The 24,023-nt window shown below is 38.7% G+C and overlaps 1 protein-coding gene across 1 annotated transcript in view; it reads right to left on the minus strand.

The window, feature by feature from the left end:
* Positions 1 to 24,023, minus strand: part of LOC110949394 (protein tyrosine phosphatase receptor type D) — a 376,478-nt gene that overhangs the window by 250,889 nt on the left and 101,566 nt on the right.

Here is a 24,023-nt window from a genome sequence, read left to right on the forward strand (position 1 = left end):
AGAGGCTAAATAATAGGGATAGGTTATGGACAAGGAAGGAGAAGATTGACAACAGCGATAAGACAACACAACTACAAGAGATTAAGAGTTAGGAGAATAACTGGCGAGCTAAGAATCGTTTGGAATTCTACAAGATCGAGTCATTCCATACAAAATCAGTCAAATTTTAACAGAAGTTTCCACATGACCATATCAGAATCAGCAGTTTTCTTAAAAGCACAGTCACTTTAGTATATTTAATAAATGCATGCAATATTTTACCTTCATACTATGATTATTTTTCAACTCACAATATCCCTTAAAGTATATAGAAGTGGGTCAAAATCTCGCACTTTTCAATTTGTGTTTTCCACACATGAAATCATGTTTTGAAAAATGAGACCTTCCATGTGCTATAATTTGACAAACCACTTATTCCAGATGGTTATATGAGCCTTGAAGCTTCACACAAAGTGCACTCTTTAAAGTTTTCTCCAGTGAATTTTATTTGTTTCTATGACTCTATTTCAGAGGCATTAAACAGGTGCTATTGAAACTCTGATTTATCCTATGATACCGATGCTTACAGAAAAAACAAACAAACAAAAAAAGAAAAAAACATTGGGATTACAACACATGGAATGGATGTGAAACTGGTTTGATTTGGTTGCAGTTTTCAACAGGTCTCAAATGTGTTTTTCACACCTAAAAATGTCATATAGTGTGTCCTGTACTTACAAAGTTATGAGGCTCAAAAATGCTGGAAAATACACTCATGAAATTAAAAGTGCGACATTTCAACCCAACCCCATGTACTTCAAGGACCACCCTGACGACATTCATAGTATGAGAGAACATTTTTGCATGCCTTTATTAAATATACTCAGTAAATTACTGTACATAAAAAAATCAACTGATTCTGAAGGGGTCTGTTCAGAAGCTCTGATTGATTTTTAATGGAATGACCCAACTAAATTCTCTGGGACACATTACTGATCTGAGTATATTCTCATTAATTTTCCTATGCGGTCTGCATCCACCAGTATTTTCATGAGAACAAGCCCTCCCTTCTCTCCTCTCAATGGAAGATGTGCACATTTTTGTTTCCTTCAGTGCAGTTTTTAATGCTGAGCACATCCTCTGGCGGACTGAGATCATCAGAGAGAAGGAGCTGACTAATCTCAATCCTTAAATTTATTCATGTTCAATAAAAGCTATTCATCAGCTTAAACCCGCCTGTAAGTTCAAACTAAATTTAAACCACCTGGGAGAAATCTAAATGACTCGGAGGCAGCGTGGTTAAGGAGCCCGGGTGGAAGGAGCGTGAAAAGAAAGGGGGGAAAGAGAGGAAAGTGTCCGCCGACTGTGAAGCTCTGCAGAGCAGCAGGCAGGAGGATGCATGTCTGACTGCTTCTGTGTGTGGTGATCAAGGCTTGGCTATTGTCCAGTCACTCCAAACAGTATTACAGGTGACTTGTTTTTGGCAGCGAATACACATTGATTATTGATTGCTTAGAATGATGTCAGTGGAAGTGTGAGAGGAAGCAGAGGAGGGAAGAACCTGAAAAAAAACATGGTGGGATTCAGTGAAACAATACATTATGGCCTGCTCATATATATATATACATATATATATATATATATATATATATATATATATATATATATATATATATATATATATATATATATAGATATATATATATATATTTCAAAACAATACAAGTGGAATGTGCTAACAAGCTGTAGCAAGTGGAAGTTTAAGCAGGAAGCCTTTGATTTAATTTATTGTAATGACAAGCAGATTTACTCAGCTGTAGATAATTAATGTTAATTCCATGAGATGGCCAAACAACAGCAGGAAAAAAGGAAACTGGTTATATATTCTATCTGTATTCAGGTTGTGGGATTTTGACTCTTGGCCAAAGAAGAAGCAAAACTGTGTGTCTTAGAATTAAAGAAAGGCAAAAAAAAAAAACCCAAAAAACATTGTGAAAACATTGATAAAGTTATTTACATAAATGGCTGCAACAATTGTATTGATCGCTGCAGTTTGCCAGCAGGCAGCTAGCACGTAGCTTCACAGCTGCAGAGTGTAAATGAATGGCAGCTGCTGTCCAAAGCTTTTGCGCTTCTTGTAGTTTTGATTTTATAACCTCAAAAGTTCAGATGATTCAGAGGTTTGGAGCAGCTCAACTTGTCAAGCTGTAAAACTATGTTTGCATTAGCTTTAGCAGCTACAACGCAGAATCGGCACCAGGCTGTTAATAGACCATCTAGATAAACATTTTTGAGCGACAGACTGTAGTGGTTTAATATTTTGGCTGGATCTTGAGAACTTCATATGTTTTCAGACCTCTTCTTTTTTTTTTTTTTTTTACCCTTAAAATAAACTCCTACTTGGGAAGCAAATTTAATCTTCAGAAATCCAACTCCCACAGCTGTGAAATTTGAAGAAGACACAGACAAAATAGCTTCCAACAGATCAAAATGATTGGATGGCCCCAGCAGAGTCAAGATGTGTAATTATTGTGCCTCTAAAATGAGGAAAAAAAAGTGCAAAATTTCAAATGAATGTGGTATTGGGGCCACAAAAAAAGTTCTTGAAAATGTATAAAAATGGATGTATCCATATTTCCTACTAAAAGCACAATCATTAGTAGAAATCACAGGTCAAAAATGATGTGGGTTCAATCATAGAACCACAAAAACTGGTGTACATCAGGGTCTGTATAGTTATGCCTGCAAAGTTAGAAGTTGCTTACATGTTGTCCTTATGTTCAAATTTAACATATGAGGCTTATTTTGCCTCACCAGATGTTGCGATAGATAAAATAAGAACACTGAACAGAGAAACTCATGATAATTCAACATGCATTACTGTAAATCTCATGTAAACATATAAATATCTAATATATGTAACTAGGTAACTACCATATATATGATTTACTAGGAAAGGTAGGTAGCAAAATATTCAAAACAGAGAATTCCACCAGTGGTCAATTCTGCAATAACACTTAGAAGATTACTTTGTCTATAAATCATTACTATTTCTTTAAGTAATTCTCTTCATGTGACAAGGTTTCTGATGCTATTCAGTAGGGTCATATCTTGTATAATACTATGAACATTAGGAGTAGCCCGTAGGCCTGTAGTTCAATGAACTGCAAATAATCCCCATTTAAATCAGGGTCCCAATACTTGCAGGAATGATCGCAATTAGATATTTTCCTCAAATCAATGAACAGAACAAAATGAAGAAAGAAAGACAGAAAGATTGAAAGTGTGAAGACTCACTCGGGGAGCCTGAGTTGTGTCCAGTGTTCAGTGGACCGTGAGGCTGCACTCTACACCTCAGTCACACCCTGCTGTTCTTCTCAGGTAAACACGCAAGCCAAACCCAACAGATGAAATGAAAACACACACACACACCCTCACACATACACACAAAAAACTGGCACCTTTCAGACTGTGCAGTCTGCGTAGAGAGTTGTTGTTTTTTTTTGTTTTTTTTTCTTTGCACAGGCGATTTTTCCAAAGATTCATTTTTTTATTATTTTGGACTGCAGCTCGAGGCTGGAATATAAGGTTTGTTGCAAGCTTTTAAAAGCACATCAAAAAAAGTCTACTTTCAAGCGTGATAATTGCTTCTAACATTTGCGGCTTGACCTTGCCGCCCTCAGCTGCAGAGGGTGAGCCCAGGGGGGCTCCGTCTCTCTCTCTTTGTCTCTTCCTTTTACTCCGTTGCATCCCTTTTTGCATTGCAGGCAAATGGGAAATCAGAAACATCAGTTATTCCAGTAAACAAGTTTGGCCATGTATAACTTTCAATTATACATTAAACATTAATAGCTGGGGCTTATTTCACACATCCATTAGATTGCGCTAAACATGGATACTCAATCTTATTAATAGAGCTTGAGTGACTTGAGTGTTTTATGTTGTTGTTGTTGTTTTTTAACCTCCCAAACAGGAATTTAATCAGAGAATAATAATAATAACGTCGCAATTGGCTGGCATTTTGTTACAAAGAAGCTTGAAAAAATGGGGAAAACTATCTTGCAAGAAATGCTGGGAGAAAAAGGGTAAGCAATAAAGACCAGGAGAGAACACTACACCGTGAGCACACACCTTTTAAAGTGAGTGTTAGATGAGGGCTATGGTAGTAAGCCCCATTTCTCTGTGAATAATACACCTCTGAGACTCTACAGTTACATCTTCACAAGCCTTAGAAATACAGTGCAGGGACTCAACACCCAGCGGTGGTTGAGCAGAAGTATAATATTCACGCTTTAAAGTCTGCTCGTTGTTTGCTTTAGCCCTCTCTGTGTTAACACACCTAATGATGACTTTGATTAAAATTCTCTGGCACCTTGCTCGCTATAACAACATGCAGAACTTAGATTTTGTCACAGAGTATCATACTGGTGGCTGATGAGACCCATTCAGTTCAACAGGCATCGATAATCCACGTGTAAAATGGTATATTTTACTCATTTGTCGTACAGTGGGTGGAGTGTGAAAGTCATACGAGACACGATTAGAAAGATTAGAGAGAAATTTGCAGAGACTGTTGATTGAAGTCAATAAACACTAGCTGTGTGGATTTTGCACTTTCAAGAGAAATAAATAACTCATTTATATAGGGATAAAGCTGATTATTATTATAATTTTCTGCTGAAAAATACACCAGACATGCTTTGAAAATTAATAACGCTGCTTTGTTGCACAAATACACATGCAGAGCCTCTTGGCAGCAATACATTTAAACTGAAGAAATGTAAAACCGTTATTGAATGAACATCAGGCTGTTAATATGCTTTCAGTGATCACACTGAGAGCATGAATTTGTATGAGAGGAAAAAATAAACTCAATCTGATTAAAATGCTTTTAAAAAAAAAAAATCATAATAGACTAATACAAAGTTTGTCCTGATGACTAGTTAAATTTTAAACTTCAGCCTGAGTTGCACATGCATTCCAAATTTAATGAAAACCGAATCAAAGTTGTTGAGGCTACAAATGGGAACCTTTTGGCACTGCTAGAGGGCTAGAATTTATCCTCTGGGCACAATGGATTACCGTAACAAAAGGAAAAACATGCGCGCTAATGTGTTTAATAATTGATGAGATATTTTGGTCTGGAAAGGCTGGTTGACTAAAATCCAACCAATGTCCAAATATATACAATAGCTGGAGGTTTCTATATCATTAGAATACATAATTTGAAGTTTCTGCAAAACTTTGAGCAGCACAAAGAGAGAAAAGAATCTTAATATCTGCTACATGTGTAATGTGAACAGGTGTTGAATTTCATTTTGAATTGCTTACAGTCCACCTTGCTGTATAAGAGGCCCATGTCTTTCATTCGTACCAAACAATGGTATTGCATCTCCTATCTGTCCTATATAATATATAATTCTTTGGGAGGCTGGGCTGAAAAAAGAAAAGGGTAACCATGGCACCGAAGTTGATAACTCATTCATTGGAACCAGCTGCAATTCCCTACTATAATATATGAGAACATGAAATATAACAAGAACACTATGGTATTTTCAAATATCAGTATGAGTGTGCTCTCAACAAATACAGTTGTGAACAAAAGTCTAAAGACCATGTTTATCATGAGAGTCTTGAGTTTTCAGTCACTCCTACAACTCTTAATTTTCTATGACGGAATATTAAAATTCAAGCATCTTTGTCACCAAAATACAATCATATGTTTTAGTTCTTTTGTAGGTTTATTATAGGTCGCCTAGAAATATGACAGAATCTGCTGGGTCAAAAATATACATACAGCAATGATGATATTTGGTTAAATGTCCTTTGGCCATTTTCACCTCCATGAAGTGCTTTTAGTAGCTGTCTACATGCTTCTTGTGGTGTCTTTGACCCCTTCTCTTGACAGAATTGGTGCAGTTCACCTGAATTTGTTGTGTTTCTGACACAGACATGTTCTTTATCACAGTCCAGAAGTTCTTCATGGCTTGGGAGAGGCCAGTCTCAAACCTTTATTCTAGTCAGACTGAACTATTTGTTTACCACTTTTGGTGTATGTTTGTGGTCATTGTCTTGATGGAACACTCAACCATATCCAAGGTCCAACCTTCTGGCTGACGATTTTAGATTTTATTGTGGAATCTGAAGGTAATCCTCCTCCTTCTTTATTCCATTTACTTTGTGTGAAGCACCGGCTCCACTGGTAGTAACGGGTAACACCCTATTCAAACTCAATCTAAGGAGTCAACAGCTGTAGTTAAGTCCAGTCTCGCGTGAGAGGTTGAGGTCATGCCACTAAAAAAATGTGATTTAACAAAATTCTTTACATCACCACAACTGACAATTGCTGTATGTACACTTTTGACCCAGCAGATGTAGTTATATTTCCAGAAGACAGATAATAAACCTATGAAAGAATCAAAATGCATGATTGTTTTTGTGTGTGTGACCAAGATGCATGTGTTTTATTTATTCCATCATGGAAAATTCAGAGTTATTGGAGTCACTGAAAACTCAAAACTGTCAAGCTACACGTCGTCTTTACAAGTAACTGTACATCTGTGACAATAACGACATAATTCTGTTTACCTCCGGGTTGAACATATAATTGCAATATTTGAAGTGGTTGTTCAGTAACTTTATTTCAGGTGTTTGAGAATATATTTGTTGGTCTTTAAGGCAGCAGAGAATGACAGAATGAGCTGATTGTAATGGACTACTTGCCTCGCTTTTGTACTCCTCTCTTCACATGTCCCTGTAGCACTTGCCTTGAGAAGCCAGATGTGGATGGTGTAAAATATGACAGAAATTGGTATTGACTGAGTTCAGGACCTTGCTTTGAGCGAGGCAATGTGCATATATCGCACACATCAAGCAAGTCTGGGCATGATGCCCAGCACTGAGTGAAAAGAGAGCTTCACCTGCTTCTCTTCTGACCTAAACTGTGTTTATAGCATAAAACTCAGTATCCTTTCTTTTAGTCCAAACTGCTTGTTCAATGTTAGTTTAAACACAAGACACTTGTGCTCACTGAAGGGTTTTTGCTTTTTTTTTTTGTAGCTATTAGCATCATTTTCCCCCGTTTTATTCCTTCTATCTGTCACCTTGTACTGACCAAACATAAAATCCAGCAACTTTCAGCACAAATTTAAATTTGATTAACACTTTTTTTCCCTAGGAAGCAGAATCTGACAACACATGTGCAAAGGTTCTACACTGTCGTTTTAAGTGTGAAGCAAACTTGAAGATCAAGGTGTTGAGCAAAGTTTGCGAGAAAGCTTGAACAACTGCCTGTGGTATGTGTGGAAAAGTGGTGGAAGCAAGCATGAGGTTTGCACACTTGGAAAGGTGCGGAAATCAACGTCTGACAGGAGGCATTAAAAGGTGTTCCTTTTCCAGTCCTTCGCTCCACCCGCCACTGCATCAGCAACGAGGGGATGCAATGTGCAAAGAGGCAAGAAAGCAGTGTGTTCTCAAGCTGAAAGGTTGTTAATTAGTGTTCATCACACATTCAATGGGCGTCATTCGCAATTCTAAATTTAAAGATGTTGCCATTGCTATTCTTGTGGATGTGTTAGAAAAGTGTTTTTTTCAACAACAAAGTAGGAGAAGTTAAGTTCCTCCAGCATGTTGTATAATGCTTCTATACGTTCTTGCCTCTCCTGTGTGATGTATTATTCAGTATATCGCTGACACCTTAAATGTGTGTTCTCACTATGGCAAATTTTACGCCCTTGTGTTGTTTTGTTGAGTGTTTTTTCACACAATACTGCTTTCTGAAGCACCCTAAATACACAAATGTAAATGGTGCCATTTAGCTGTTTGAAATACCCACCGTGGAAGTGGATGACAGAAATCTCACCACAACCTCAGAGCAAAATGTCAATGCCACATGAGTCCTGTAACCTCTTTTAAGATATGAATGTGGAAATTGAAAAATGGAGAGAACGTTTTACGGCACCTCCTAGACAAACATTAAATTCAATGTTGGGAGTTATTGGTTTGGGCTTTGGTTGCTGTCTGTGCTCCTTCAACTTTACTAATCACTCTGTATGACTCAGTTGTATCACCTCGAGGAGATGGATACCACTGTTGGTGAGACAGAGACACATGGAGATTTGTTTTCAACCATTTTTTTCCCCCACTGTCTATGCCCAGAAATAAAATTTTGGCACTAAACCAAAGAAGTGATGGTGAAGAGTTGGCTCCCCACAGTAACAGCTGCCTCATGTCTGAGGTATCACATTAGATGATGTCAGTGATGTGACACTAATCATGTGTGTGGCTGTTTTCTGGCAGTCTAGTCATCAAATCTAGTTCCCCTGCAGCACTCTGTGTCACTTCCATGTCTACAGACCGCTCCACAGCTTACGGCTGGGGTCTTTGTTATTGCATAACACAGTAAATGCAGTGTGTGAGTATGTTTGACAGTAAAAGGCTGCTAATGCACAGAAAAAACAAGTTAAATACAGTAGTGGGGAACATATTTAGATGCTTTATTTAAGGAAAATCACATGTATAATTAGAAAAAATATACTTATTATGATTAAGCAATAGACTATCCAATGTAGAAAACTATCATGCATGACTGTAATGTATTTTTGGATCATTATTATTAGTAATATGCTGATGATTTTATGAGATTGACTAGTTATTGTTTTCTTTATCAGTTAATCTGCTGGTTTTTTTTTTTTCCCATTAATCTATTGATTTTTTTGGTGAGAAATGCTGTCACAATTACCCAGAGACCAAAGTATCACCTGCACCATGCTTGTTTCGTCCAGCCAACAGTCCAAACATAAAATGTATGTAGTCAAATTATTAATAGAATTTAAAAGCAGAGGCAAATCCCAGCATTTCATGACAATTTTACGTGGAAATTGACTTAATCAGTTAGCTGCGTAGTCGCCAGTTTCAGAAGACCCTTGCATGTTTTGCAAATAATAATTAGGATTGATTAAAATGAAATTAAATCTGTTAGATAACGTAGTCAAGTCAAAAGTACAATATTTCCCTCTGAGATATAGTGGAAAACAAGTCTAAAGTGGCATAAAAAGACAATACTCAAAGTCCAAGTAACTCAATGACAAAGCTAACGCTTTCGTACATATAGCAACAGGAATTATAGCCAGTATTTGGTAAGCAGCACTGAAGACAAACTACAGTCTGGGCTAAATTTCTGTGCAAGTATTTAGTCATAACAATATTCAACAAGATATATATATATATATATATATATATATATATATATATATATATATATGTGTGTGTGTGTGGAATAAAATGAAATAGAATAGAATCACTTTATTCATCCCCGGAGGGAAATTCAGTTTATGACCATAATAAAAAAGTTTTATTTATTTTAAAAAAGTTTATAACCATGATAAAAACATGTCAGCTAGTTGTTGAATAACATTATTTAACCTGTAGATATTCTGACTTGATGATGGTGTTCAAATCCAAGGATCATCATCCTGAACATGAATGTGTGTGTCAAATTTTAACAATCAATTTCAACAATTCACCCGATAGTTGGTGAGCTATATGGATGTCTGCCTTGTCAAAAACAGTCATTAAAATGTATCCTGGAACAGCCTTGAATGTCTGTACAATATTCAATATTCCACAAAATAGGTGAAAATCATAACTTGCTGAGAGTTAAGCCATCACCAAAGTCAGGTCATTACCTCAGTAAAAGAAAAAAAGAAAATGTAACGACTTTCAGTAATTAATGTAAAAATTTTATGCTTATGAGTGAGATATGGGCATTATAATCTACTCTGCAATAGTTCTTTAGTTCCTTCATTTTGCACATTTTGGCAGCTTAATGCAGTGTTAACATATTTTAGTATGGAAAAGTATTTAATGATGATTTGTTAAGTTTTATAGGATGAGTCATAAATGTGTCCAAATTGTCCAGATTAGTAGAAAATGTAGAATGTATTTTACATCTCACAATTCAGCAAAGGTTATTAATTAAACATAATATTTTATGAATGGCCACATGACTTTCCTTCTCCTCTAAATCTCGTTAAAATCTATGAAACAGATACAAAGAACCAAATCAATAAATAGAACCTTCTTAGCAAGAAAGAAAAGTTTGGGAATCCTTCGGAATTACCAAGATTTCTGCAATAATTACCTCCGCCAAGGAGGTTATGTGACATCCGGCGTTTGTGTGTCCGTCGGTCTGTCTGTCTGTTAGCAAGATAACTCAAAAACGTCTGGGTAGATTCACATGAAATTTTGAGGGGATGTAGACTATGGTAAAAGGAAGAGCTGATTTAATTTTGGTGGCAATCCGGAAAGGATCCTGGATTCTGGATCACTTTGAATTTTTTAGTATGTTTTAGTATGTGGTCCAAAATAGGACAAAACAGCCCGATCTCACGGGGATTCGTGAAACTGTCACGTAAGTTTTAGTTTCGGTTTCATGTGCACCAACACGATTTCGTCATGTTTTTCGTGCCGCTCACCATGAAATGCGCACCAATGTATTTTAAACGGCGGACTTTTCGTGCCACTCAGAACGTATTTCAAAAGAATGTGTATATTATATTTTTAATGTAAAACCGTGGCGAATCCAACGCTATATTTTGCATGACATCGTCCCTAAACATAACCCTAACCATAACCCTAACCATAACCTAACCATAAGCCGGTGGTACACTTACCAATTTGCATAGGAATTTCAAGAATGTCCGGCGGCCGGCGGCCGCAAACACGATCACACAAGCAGTATACGCCGATGGACAGCTTAGATCGTCATGAATCCGCCGGTATAAACCACTTTCAGATGTGATTACCACAGCGAAAAACATTTCGTGGTGAGCGGCACGAAAAACATGACAAAATCGTGTTGGTGCGCACGAAACCGAAACTAAAACTTACGTGACAGTTTCACGAATCCCCGTGAGACCGGGTTGGACAAAAACATCATAGGTTAGTATGTCGTCCAACACATTGGAGCAACATGTCCAGATAGCTCAACTGGTTATGAAGGTGCTTTGTAAACAGATCTGTGTCAGAGACGCAGGTTTGATTCCAGCTCATGATCCTTTACTGCATGGGTGTCCTGTTTTCCTCTCTACCCTTGGCGGAGGTCTGCACTCTCTGAGTGCTTTTCTAGTTACTCATAAAATGTAGCCAAATAGTCTTTGAAGTCACATATATTGATAAAAAACAATCTGACTAAACCAACTGCACACAAACCTGTCATGTCTTTATTAAGCACATAGATCAGAGTAAGTGAATTCTCTTTTCTGAACTGAAAAACCCATAGAAAATCTTCTCAACAGACGTTTTCTGCAGCTGCGATTTGCAGAACAATGACAAGGATTTTGGACCATACCACCCCACAAAACGGTTTCCTTTCAACGTTTCTGGGAGGTTTTCATTAAACAGCCCTCTTGCGCTCATCACACAGCATTTCAACTGGATTCAGTTCCAGAATCTGACTTGGCCTTTCCAAAATATGTTCTTTTTCAACCATTCATATGTTGATTTGTTTGTGCACATCACTCGGCCAGCCTAAGTCTTCTTGATTTCTTACAGCAAAACATGTTGCTCATGCCACCGTATTTTGGTGTTGATGTGCTGCTGCCTGTTTTCTGCCATGGTGCACCTTTGCCAAAGGTTTCAGACAAACGAACACAAATTTTAGCAGAGATTTTTGGAGGTATTTTGCTGCTACCCTTGTGTTCTTTTCCACCTTTATCACGACTACACATTGTGCTCTAGCTGTGATCTTTGCAGGATGCCACCTCCTAGGGAGAGTAGCACCAGTCCACTTGTAGACAATTTGTCTTATTGTGGCTTGATGAACACCCAGGTTTTTGGAAACGCTCGTGAAGCCTTTTCCAGCTTTGTGCATCTTTACAATGCTTCTTCTGAGGTGTTGTGGAAGTTGCAAGGCATAGATCTCAGCCAGCATTCAGACTGTGTATGCTTTTATTTATAGAGAGGAACACTTCAAAAACTCACACTTCTAATCTATCTCCATAATTCGATCACCTGACTCCAAGCAGTGTTTTTTTTTAGAGACTGTCAGCACAGTAGTTCACATACTTCTTCCAGCTTGGTTTGTGTGTTATTAGTGGAGACTGTTTGTATGTATTGCTGACTTAGACCACATTTTATCGGCAATCAATACAGAAATCGTGGTAATAACGGTATGTTTTTCTTGCTTGTATGTATGACCTCTAATCACAATGCTGACAGAATATGAACTCTTTTCAGACCTCCATAATGCATTTCATGTGTTGAGGTACTTTACTGATTTCGTAAGTAGACGGATATCTCAAGGATGGAGGGTGAAGGGAGGAAATAGTTTGAAAGAAGTTAAGTACCGTAGTTGGCTGCCTGTGGACTTCAGAAGCAACACTGAATAGTAAGTCCTGCAATTCACTGCACTGATGAGACACAATGTCCAAGCAGTGCTGAAATTACAACTTTTTCTTTACAAACGAGCATTGAGAGGACATTCTTGAATTTGATAAGCGACCCTTGTTTTTTCAAGTCTCGCATATCCACCTTGGTACAACTCTCCTGAGCAGCAGCGCCCTGTCAGAAAAACCACATTGGTGCAGTAAAGATGAATAACAGGGGGGATCTGAACAGCTAATCAGAATTTTGGGAAATACCTGTGGTTGTGTGAAAATCAAGATTGATCGAGGTTTTAACATAAAGGAGTTCTACTGGAGACTATTGGACCAAAGCTCAGATATATTGCGGTTATTTTCCATTATGACCGTGAAGACCTTCACTTACTTATCGCCCCCTGTACCGACATGTTCTTTCAATAATCAGACTCAAATTCTAATCTCAGAATAAATAGCACATTTCCAATAAAGTTGAGCAGCTGCCTCCACTGGCAGTGCGAAAGGGTCCTGCACCACATTGTTTTGCAGGATCATCTGGGTTCTTTCCATTTTCTCATCTCTGTTTCTTCTGGCAGTGTTGCTCTTGGTACTAACACAGACCTTCACTGGCAGTCGGGTGTGCAGCCAGGGCTTGTGTGAGCTCAACCCTGACTGTCCCTCACACACCCCGGGGCTTTGTGAAAAATGAGACCATGGAGAATGAGATAATAACACTGTGGAATGGGAGTGTGTGATTTTTTTATTCTTTTTTTTTTTTTCCGTGTGCATGGGAATCTGTGTGTGTGCATGTGTGTAGCCCTGTGGAACATAATTGTGTCCTCCCATGTGTAAAAACTATCAATCAGGTTCACTTAATGTTGTGTCATTATGGTTGAATTAAAATTCCACAGTGATCGATAGGGTATTGACTGTCATATTATGTGCGCGCATAATGAATAATCCTTTTTAACTCATTTAACTCCCAATTTATTCTGGATATTAAGTTTTTGTTTGTGTGTCCAATGGGAAGCGAAGAGATGGGCAGACTCTCAATATTTTTTGAAAGCGTGGCCAGATTACAAAATGGAAATGAGTTGACTGTTCACACCTGAATTAGCATTATGTGTTGACGGATAGCCTGATAAGACAGTGAATGGTTCCCCTTGGATTGTTGCCTGTGATGCTGCATGTTTAGCTTATTCACACATGCCAGAGCCGCTGAAGGTTCTTTTCTCCGAGCAGCGCTGATAATTGTCATGAATCAGTGCAAATGATGTGTGTTATGACAAAATATTGGCAGAAGGACACACCAGACAAAACAAAGCAAGGTAATAGACCATCAACACCTCATCTGTTTACTTAAAACTTAGTGTAAGACAGCTTAAACCATGCCTATGTGTTCCTGGTTTTAAGTTAATACACAGCAACAATCATTTTCTAGCATTATGTCTTACTTTTTCTTTTATGCTCCAATAGCAGCAGTGGTTCTAAATGTAAATCCTCACTTTTTTAAGCTTTTGCAGTCTCAGCTTCATAATTTTCTACTGTGGCAACATATAATTTCTGAACGACTTAACCGCTGCCATTGACAACAGTATGACTTTTTTTTTATTATTTCCGAAACTCCCATTTTGTGCCAAATCACGGAGTATCAGTCGGTCTCCATTCCATCCCGTTTCCCCGAGAGCCTTATAATGATGCGTTTGAAAATCCTTCTGGCTTTACTACAAAGTGCTATTCATTTGAGAGAGGTACGAACAGAGGAGCGAGGAGCTTGCATGTGAAAAAAAGTGTGTATTCACAGAGAGTTGTGCGGTTTTTCCTTTGGATTCCGTGTTAATTGTGACACACAGACGAGGGAGAAACTGAGCGAGGCAGACGGATAATCTCTACCTGCCGTTCAGTCTGTATACTTGCTTGTAAGTGCTCCCTTATTTCTCATTAGGAGTTAGAGTGAGGAGGAATTAGTGACACTGAATGAAAGCTATGCCCGCTGTAATAATATTGCTGATCCAATTTAACATGACCGGATTATGGTAATATAATCATAATGCACCCAAGTCAACTTAGCCTCGCTGAATGTCCGCCTAAAAGTCACCTGTTCTCGCTCAGTAATTAATATGACTCACACAGTGATGACATGATTTCACTACGAGTCACTTATAAATTTCATCATTTTTCTACAATGAATGAATCTTTCTCTGTTGTTCTACTTCATTGCAAGTCAAAAGCAGTTTAAATGTTTCAACTGTATTGATGGAAGAGTCTTTTGATTGGATTAGATACTCATGCATTTGTGCAAATCTCTGCACTAAGATGGCTAAATGGATATAGTTTGAATCTCCGCTTAAGATTGATGGTGTCTGTTATGAGTGTCAAAGGTTATTTACTATTGAATGAGCTGTTCAATACTGAGAGACGTGCAATTGTGTGCATGACAGACAGAGTGTGTGTTGGCAGAGCTCACAATGTGTGAATCCCACTATAGAAAAGATGAAACAATAGAAAACTTATGGTGGGTTTCTAGGAGGGAGGAATGAAAATGCCGGAAAGATTATTCATTGCCGTTGACAGTGCAGTGTCAGCTTGTTATTCTTGCATACGGTATCTTGATTTCTTTCCGTTGCCAGCCATCTTTCAACCGAAGTGATTATCATGCCAAGTCAAAGAGGAAAGTTTCAGAGAAAGAGAATAAAAAGAAGCGAGAGGTGGTTTGTACGGTTACAAGATAGCAAATTAATGACGGGTGTAATGTTGCAGGGACACGTGTAACGGCCTCATTGCGCCTGAAAAAAACATCAAATTAATACAACCTGGTGATGCCGTAAATTAGTCCTGCAGCCACAGTTACAAATTGTTATTCAAACAGCACTTTGTTTAAGAAAGAACTATTTTCATTATGCACAGAAAAACTAAAACTTATAATCACACTATGGTCATTTTTTTTTTAATTGTTACTTAAGTGTTCGACTAAACCAGGTTAGATCCAGAACATTTTCTTTTAAGGTAAATGTGCCTTGGACTGTTTTGAAGAAAACAATCAATCCCTGGGTGGAGGAAAAAGCAATTAAGAACTCAACAAGAACAACAGGCAGTGGATTTTTTTTTCTATCCAAAAATTAATTCATGACTAGAAAGACATAGCTGGATGCAAGAGATGTTTTGATGTAAGTTAGCTAGTTAGCATCACCACAGCAACACCAATTTAATGGTGAGGAAATTATTTTTGAAACTTTGTCTTCAAATGCGTTTTTTAATCTTTGTCAAGACGATATCACAGAGCAAATCTGGGAATGCTGGTGTTGCTAGTTTGTTGAGCTGAGAGGATGAAAGCACGTCTTTGTAGCCATATTTCAAATTCCTCTGAACTAAAATAATTCACTTTAATGCAAAGATACTGCATTTAAATTGTGTGTAAAACAGTCTTTGGATGGAAATAGATCCAGTAGCTCGGTGGTTAGCACAATTGCATTACAGCTAGAAGATCCTTGGTTGCCTTGCCTGGGATCTTTCTGCATGGAGTTTGTGTGTTCTTCCTGAGAATGTGTGGCTTCCTGACGTGGTGCAAAAGCATTCTGAGGTTAACTGGTGATTCTAAATTGTCTGTAGGTGTGAACTGTTTGTCTCTATATGTAGCCCTGCGACAGAATGGCAACATGTCCAGGGTGTCGCCTGCATTCGCCCTAAGTCAGCTGGGATAGACTCAAACGCCCCGCAAACCTAATGAAGATTAAGCGCTGTATAGATAATGGATGGATCCATGGCAATTATTCCTGATGAAATACGTTCCACTCTTTTTTACATTCTGGCACTACTAAAATACATGCTCAGTTGCTTTATGAGGGAACAGGCTATGTATATTTATGCTAATACAATTCAAATCATGTCTTTGCCATTTATTTTTTCATTACTGTGCTGTTGCTGCTTTTCGCCAACCAATCCTATAGTAGATGGGATGGAATTCTTCAATCCAGGAACAAGAAAATGGAGGAGAAGCTTCAAACATGTCGTGGAACTGTCTTATTTAAACACAGATCATGCTATTTTCTTAACCTTAACCCAGTAATTTTGGTACAACCAAGTAGTTATCATCCTGAAAGTCTGAATTAAAAACTATATTGTCTGAAACCTAACAATGTAGTAGCTTTGGTGTCTAAACATAACCAAACAGCCTATGCAAATGGGGTAGAAATGAGTCTGGAAATAGTGGTCCTATGCAGGATGCAAATAGAAATAAAAGATTATGTTCTCATCAAAACAAGTGAGAATATAGTTTAGCTGTAACGGAAAGTAGCTGGAAACTGGGTTGATTTGGGAATGCACCAACTTCAATGCCAATATGACATTGCAAAAAATACACTCGGTTTTGCTTTTGCTCATGAAATTCTGCACATACAAACTACAATATTTTAAGAGATAAGTGAAAAATTGTTTGCATTTTAATACTAGAATTAGTGTTTAATAAACTACAGTGGTGAGTAACAGTTTCTGATCCTATTTGCATATAAAACAGTAGATCATTAGCCTACTAATGTCCTTGAATTTTGAATCCAGACCACAAGGTCATCACCCTATGCTTACCCCAAAAGGTGACCCTTTAGCAAACACAAACCCTGCAGCAATTTTGCTTTTCGACCTGCAGGAATGTCAGCGCACATGTCAGAGCAGAAAAAACAACAAAATAAACAGCCTGGCTCAAATTTCCCATCTGGCTTCAGGCCTTAATCTGTAACAAGGGACAGTTGAGGACACATCCTCTCCTGTATTTACAAACCTGGATTTTCAGTATGGCAGCCCATGAGGGACTAATTAACAGAAGTTTCTATTTTGGTGCCGGTCAAGAAAGTGAGGGTAGTGTTGTACTGGGACGTGGTGGAGCAGCCTTCTGTGTACATAGAGCTCTGCAGGGTAAATACAGTGAAACCTCTGCAGATCCCAGCTCTGCTGTCCCTGACCACGGCGCAGTGACACCAGCTGCATTGTTAAAGGTAATTAAAGGAGAGAAAAACATTAATACATTAAGACCTCTTCCAAGATTTCAAGCACACTGGTTGTTGTATTTTTAGTGCGATATAGCTCAATTTATAAGGTAAATACTCTTTTTTCTGAATGATGTGGTCAAAAGACAATCTGTGACAAAGACATTAGCTGAACATGACTATGAAATGTTACAGTAGATTGATTCATGGCCTTGATCAAATGTTTTTTCAACTGCTTTTGTGAAGAGGAATTTGGCACGTAAATGACCAGAGTCAAGGTTTTTAGCCCTATCTGAGGGTGACTATTGAAGGATGGCTTGCCTTTTTTATGGATTTATATTCAGTTTTCTTTGTATGTGGTTGAAAGGTTAGTTAGCCCTGATGCTGTGCTCACAGAATTCAATTTGAGCTCAAGGTTTGTAGTTTAAGTGTCTGTAGTAACATTATGCTTTCTGTTAACTGCCAAAAGTTATCAATAGATAGAAAAGATAAATAGAAGAAAATTGACAAAGGACTTTAGTTTAAGCTAGGAAACATCTAAGCATGATTGTCATTTTAAGTTTGATCTTTCGACCAAGTAATGTTAAGTAAAACCCAATTTTGTTCGATTTTTGTTAGTTTATTTCGTCAATACTCATTGCTTATACTTTTCATAAATAGTACAAGGGATGAAAATTAAGTTAGTCTACATGATGCGGGCGGCATAAACTTTACTGGCTTCTGAGGATGTCGGTGAGTGAAAAGGTCTTCTGAAGATTGCAGTCCATAGTTGTTAAAGTTTGTGTGCACGACATAAAAATAAAGAAATCAATCATATAACGAAAAAAAAATTAGCAAAAAATGGAATGCTTTACTTGTGAAGACAGGGAAATCAATCAGTAGCACTACACAGCTGGTTGCATTTAAGTTTTCTGGTCATTCATTTTATCATTATATTCATAAAGCACACACTTGCAACAATAACAGTTTTCGCAAACATGTTCATTGTAGTCTGTGCTACTTGCAGTGTGCTGTTTATTTATTTATTTATTTTTTTTTACATTTGGTTACATTCTTCAGGTTTGAAGCTTGTTTATGTAAATGCAACATTTTCATTGCAGCAAATGTTTTGTGAAGTTGGTGAAGATGTTCTCTTACCTGACTTGTGTTGTCTTGCTTCCATCTTACAGTGTCTTAGAGTCTCAAGGGTACCATCTGTTACACCCTAAGTGTCCTAGGTTTACTCCATGTCAGGAATTTTGGTAATTTGCAGATTTTTTTTTGTAGGCCATCTGCACCACAAAGGTACAATATTAATTCAACTTCTTGAAACAACAAGTGTTACAAGACATTAAAACCTGGTGCCAGTTTGCCTTTTACAAGTAGGAGTTGTTGTTTGTGTTTTGGTATGTATTGTGAGCCTACAACGTGCACCTGCTGTGTACACTGCACCTGGTGAAAACCAAAAATGTACAGAGGCTGGTACATGTATGATGAGGCTCATAGTTGTCCAGTATTTAATGTTTGGTTAGGTATCCTTGAGTAGTTAATCATGTTGTGATCATGCCCTCATGCTTTAGCAAAAAGCTTTTTTCTCAGCTTCAAACCAACAATAAAAAGACATGTTTATCTGAATATCTGTTGGGGAGTTTAAAGCACATGTTTTGTTTTTTCATTAAATACCTCTGCAAATCTTGATAGCCCACAGAAAACAAATACATTGCTGTCCCTTTGCCTCTGTCAAAACATTGTTAACCAAACCACTGACAATGACATAATCTGCTGGCACACTATGCATCGATGTAGATGTAGGGTACACATCTGATCAGGCTATGAACACAGCCTGCCTGTGCTCAGACTCCCACGAAACATGCCGCCCGATTACAAACATTCAGTCTGTACTGTATGTGGCAGTGCCAGACCGACAGATGGGTTGGCCACCCAGCGACCTCTGACATTCAACCTTCAGAGAAGCAGGGCCATGGATTCTGTCCAGTGGTCTTCATCACTCTCAAATGTTCTGCCAATATGGATGCAGGACGCCTGAGCCAACTTGGGCCAGATGCTGTCTCAAAGGAGACCATATGACTTCAGCCGATATCCCAAAAGATTTTTCTTTGTAACACAGGACTTTTTTTGATACTGCAAACAGTTTTAAGCTTGAAAAAAGGTAGTGCATTGGCAGCATCTTTCCAGTATCTTTACAGTAAATCCACAGAATAACCTGCAGTTTCCACATCACAGCAATGCACAACCAGTGTTTTCACAAGCTGACTGAAAAATAAAAAACTGCAGCAACCTACACAACGCATTCTGTACATGTTGTGTCGGGATGACTCGAGATAACAGGATGATGTAGAATCAAGTAGGTCTCTGATTGTTTCACAACCGAGTCGTTATGCCTGCGCCCTTAATCAGCTGAGCCTATTGTGTCAGCCGTTTGACTGCCTTTGTTCATTTAATGACCAAACCCTGAAGACACAATAGAAAATTGTATTTTTGAAGAGCAAGCTAATTAATGCTGCTTATTAGAGAGACGTCAACATGGGAATAACAATGGGAAAGGGAAGGCTGGAGGGGCTTGTGTGGGATGCATGCTGTGACATATCAGAGGTTTCATACATGAGTTGAAACTTCGCATAAAAGGGGTGTCAAGACTGGAAGCAAGAGAGAAAGAGTACATTTAAAAAGCACTGGGGGTTATTATTACACAATATTAATTCCTTCCTGAAAAACAATGACTCGAAAATAAATGTAGCCAGTGTACAGTAATGACACTGACCTTGAGGCAAGATCTCACGAGCCCTGAAGACGAACACAATTAAGTGTTTTTCATTCTACCAAGGGCCTACTGCTCAGCAACACCAAGGCATTGATATTCATGATAAACTTAATCAAGTGTTTTATTGACAGAAACACACCAATATGTAACAAATTGGCTGTGCCGCAGGAGGGAAGCTTTTAATCATTAGCACAACTATCATGCGCTTCTCCAGTCTACACGAGGTGAATGTAATTTTTTTACACAGTCCAACACCATTCTGTTATATTGGTCATACAGAAGACGGAGCCACTTGCTGAGGCAAACAAGGCTTTGATTGGCATTCAGCTTAATGTCGCGAAGCAACACATGGAGGATCTTGTAAACATACTCTCCTTCCAGTGCTGGAATCGAGAGCCATATTTGGGTGGTTGGGGTGGGGTGGCATTGGAGGTTGTTATTAGCAAAAGGGAGGAAGGAAAAACACCACTATTCTTTCAAAATGAAACACAAACACAGCACAGATAGGGCAATGAAGGTTTGCGGATTTGGTTTTCGACGGAACCCTATGCATCATAATTTATAAATAAGTAAATAAATAAGGAAATAAATGACTGCAGGGCTTTGAAAAAATAGATCAAACACAAAGTAGAGGATCTCAAATTGGGTCCTCGCTACACTGCAACACACAAACACACACTTTGTCCTGTGAAGTGAGCATCTGATGCTTGGCTTCAGAGCCACTCACAGAACAAGAAGGCAGGGAAAGCGAGAGAGGACACCTTAATGTGCCTTCACCATATGCTGTTAGCTTCTGATGGATGCAGCTCTCCCCAGCTACTGGAGTAACTTATTGCATTTGCTAGTGACACTGCCGCTGTTGATAAAGTTAAAGATAAGCCATCTGTTCGCTACACCTTCACTCGCAGGAGTTGGGGCATCCAGACGAACACAAATCTCTGCGGCACGTCTGCCTAAATCGCTGTCGCACAATATCTGTAAAGCATCTGTACATGTGCTTGGTATGGAAAGTCGCATGTGTGTGCAATCATCTGCTGTGATGAGATTATTATGAAAATATTTAATGTTGCCCATCAAAAATGAGAGGGGGAAGAGTGACACTTTGCAGCGTAAGCAGATTTCTCAGAGGCGGCGGAAGAAGTGAACACTCGGTGAATCTGTCACTCAAGGCTAATTACTGTTGGATGTATGCAAAGTCTTACTAACAAGCTATCAGTCACAGTTCTTATTAACATCTCACCCAGCTGTTGTTGGGGAAAGAGGGGTAAAAAAAAAACAGAAGAAGACTTATTCTCTGATTTGGGGTTCGCATGTGCTCCAAGATCGTAGCTAAAACGTGCATCCTCTCTGAAAATGCACATAATTACCAACATGTTCTTATTTATTCTTTAGATTTTGAACAGTAGGTAATGCAACATTTTTCCAGGGCATGAAAAACCCAGATGGATGCTTGAAAGTGTCTGTATTATCCATGAATAGCATTGTTCTTCCCCTCTGAGAGATGAAAAATCTAAAAAACTATTTCAGAAGAATTCACTCCGGAGTATTACAAAGCTACCAGAGCTTTGGATACTGTCCGGGCTGGCCCTTTTGTAATTTTTACCAAGCACAGATCTACTTTTAGACTTCAACAGCATAATGGTATTTGCTTAACTGAGCAGCCAGCAATCACTCTCCTCTCTGCCAGTGTCATATCACTGATCAAGTGTGGCTCAGTTCCTGTCTGAAAGGAGGGCTGCCAGACATAATGCAGTAATAACGGGTACATAGCTCGACTAAGAGAACGGAGGTCCTATTTCACTGCTGACGATACTGGAATGAACTCTTTGTGCTCTCCCTCCCTCTTTAGCAGCTCTGAAACCCTTGAGCTTCCAAGAGCATAATGAGCCAATTGTAATTCCTTGCCTATAGCTTTGTATTGAATAGCATATGGAGGGAAAAGAAGAAAACACTGGACAGTTCAGTTAAATAAAAAAAAAATCAAGAGTCATCTGAGGCGGACACTTGCTTTTGAGTTATTATTTTCAGACTGGGACAAGAAATTTAAGAGAGACGTGAGGAGAAACTTTGCATAGGGATTTCTGAAACCTCCCACACAAGAATTAAAAGAAGAGATTGTGATCTTTATCTCCCTCCTCACATCAGCAGCACCGCAGAAACTGTCTGTAAATTGAGTTTAGTGTTAATTAATAGCTACTGAATGCTTGGAAATAGGAATAACATTTGAGTTAAATGAAGAAGACTACTCCACAGCACTTAGCGACTGCATCTGCAATGGCCACTGCTATCATGCGATAAACATCTTTACAGCATCCATTATGTCGACGTTATTTAAAGCTTTCACTGTAACAGGTGCCTTTAATGCAATATGAATTGCTGACCTTGAAAGAAGGTAAATGCATCAACTAGATGTGATATGTTAAAAATCTAACAGCTTTTAGTCTTGACAAAGAGCACTCCTCATATCCGACACAGTGGACGCGAACCTGCACTGCTCCCCCACAGATGCCTAGTGTGATGTTTGACAGATTTCTCCCTCTCCAGCTAGGCTCACAGTAAATGTCCATCTGGCAGCTTCCCATGGGTACTTATTATTCTCAGCTAGCCAGGGGTTTTCTGTTTCCGAGCAGTCAGCCAGCGCCTGCCTCAAAGAGTTGAGAGCCGGACCAGAACTGCTTGCAGATGCTCTGCCGGGTAGCCAAACTGTGCTCGTGTAGTGGCATGGCGCTGAGTTTTCAATTACACAATAAGGTGGCCGCCTCCCAAAGCTGTCCGAGTATGAAAAGTCAAGTGCATTGAGAAACAACTGTGTGTCTGAGGCAAAACACAAAGCAAGAGTGGAATCAAAGTACGCCTGTTTTCTCATTTGTCCAATACACCTGCTCCACCTTGGAGATGAGATGATTGATTTTCCCCTTATGAGCAGATGCTCCGAGCTGTGGGTGCCGCTGAAAGGTCCTGCTGTACTGGTCCGCCGCCCTGCTATGGTAGATTCAGTCATGCAGTTGACCTCTATCACACTCCTGCAGCCTGCTGAGGCTCTCTAAAAACAGTCGGACAAAACATAGGATGCTACACTGGTCTTGGCATTCAGCAGCGAGGGACATCTTCACACATTTGCTCTATACGTCTGCTAACCCTGCTGGTCTGCTGTCAGCCTTGTTTACTGCTGCTGCAGTCGGTGGTTTGTGTGTGGAAGCCTTCCACAATAAAGTGCAACTGTTTCCCACCAGTATGAGCAACAATGATGAGGGCTATTTTCACATATGCAGAAAAAAATGCGCATCCAGGAGGAGGCTAAAATGACAACTGAAGGAAACGTGACCCTACGAGCTTCTTCGACTGTCTTACCACATAAGAAAGAAATGCATGTTTCTGAGCGTCGATTGGAATTTATTTCCTGCTTGTACATCTGTGAGGGATTTTTTCATTCATGAATGAACTGTGCCAGTAAGAGTAACATAGCACATTCATTTTTCTTTGTGTGAACATACAGATCATGTTCAGCGAGAAATGCAATTCAGCTGACCTCAGACACATTGTTGGGTTAATACCAGATTCAGAAGCAGCGTTTATTGCAAAATTTTCAGGCGAATAACTCTTGGATTTGAACTTGAGTACCACTGTGAAAGCCCTTTAAGTCTTCTGAGCAAGAATAGAATACAATACCTTTTACAACTCTTGGCTACAAAGAAGTGAAAGTAGATGAGAATCTTGCTCAGGAATCTGGCCTTAAAGCAAGAAACCCCGTGTCCTGTTACCGTTTAAACGCTGTCCACATTATGTAGACAGTGTCCTATCTTCATGCACTCATCAGTTTTGAGATTTAGGCTATTTTGCTTCCATATCTATTTAACACTAGTTGAAAAAAACATCTAGAATAAATATTTATGTTTACTTTACTACTGTCTGTCTTTTTGAGTCTGTAGATTTCTCCTAAATTCA

The sequence above is a fragment of the Acanthochromis polyacanthus genome, chromosome 23 (assembly GCF_021347895.1).
Source record: "Acanthochromis polyacanthus isolate Apoly-LR-REF ecotype Palm Island chromosome 23, KAUST_Apoly_ChrSc, whole genome shotgun sequence".
Classification (NCBI taxonomy): domain Eukaryota; kingdom Metazoa; phylum Chordata; class Actinopteri; family Pomacentridae; genus Acanthochromis; species Acanthochromis polyacanthus.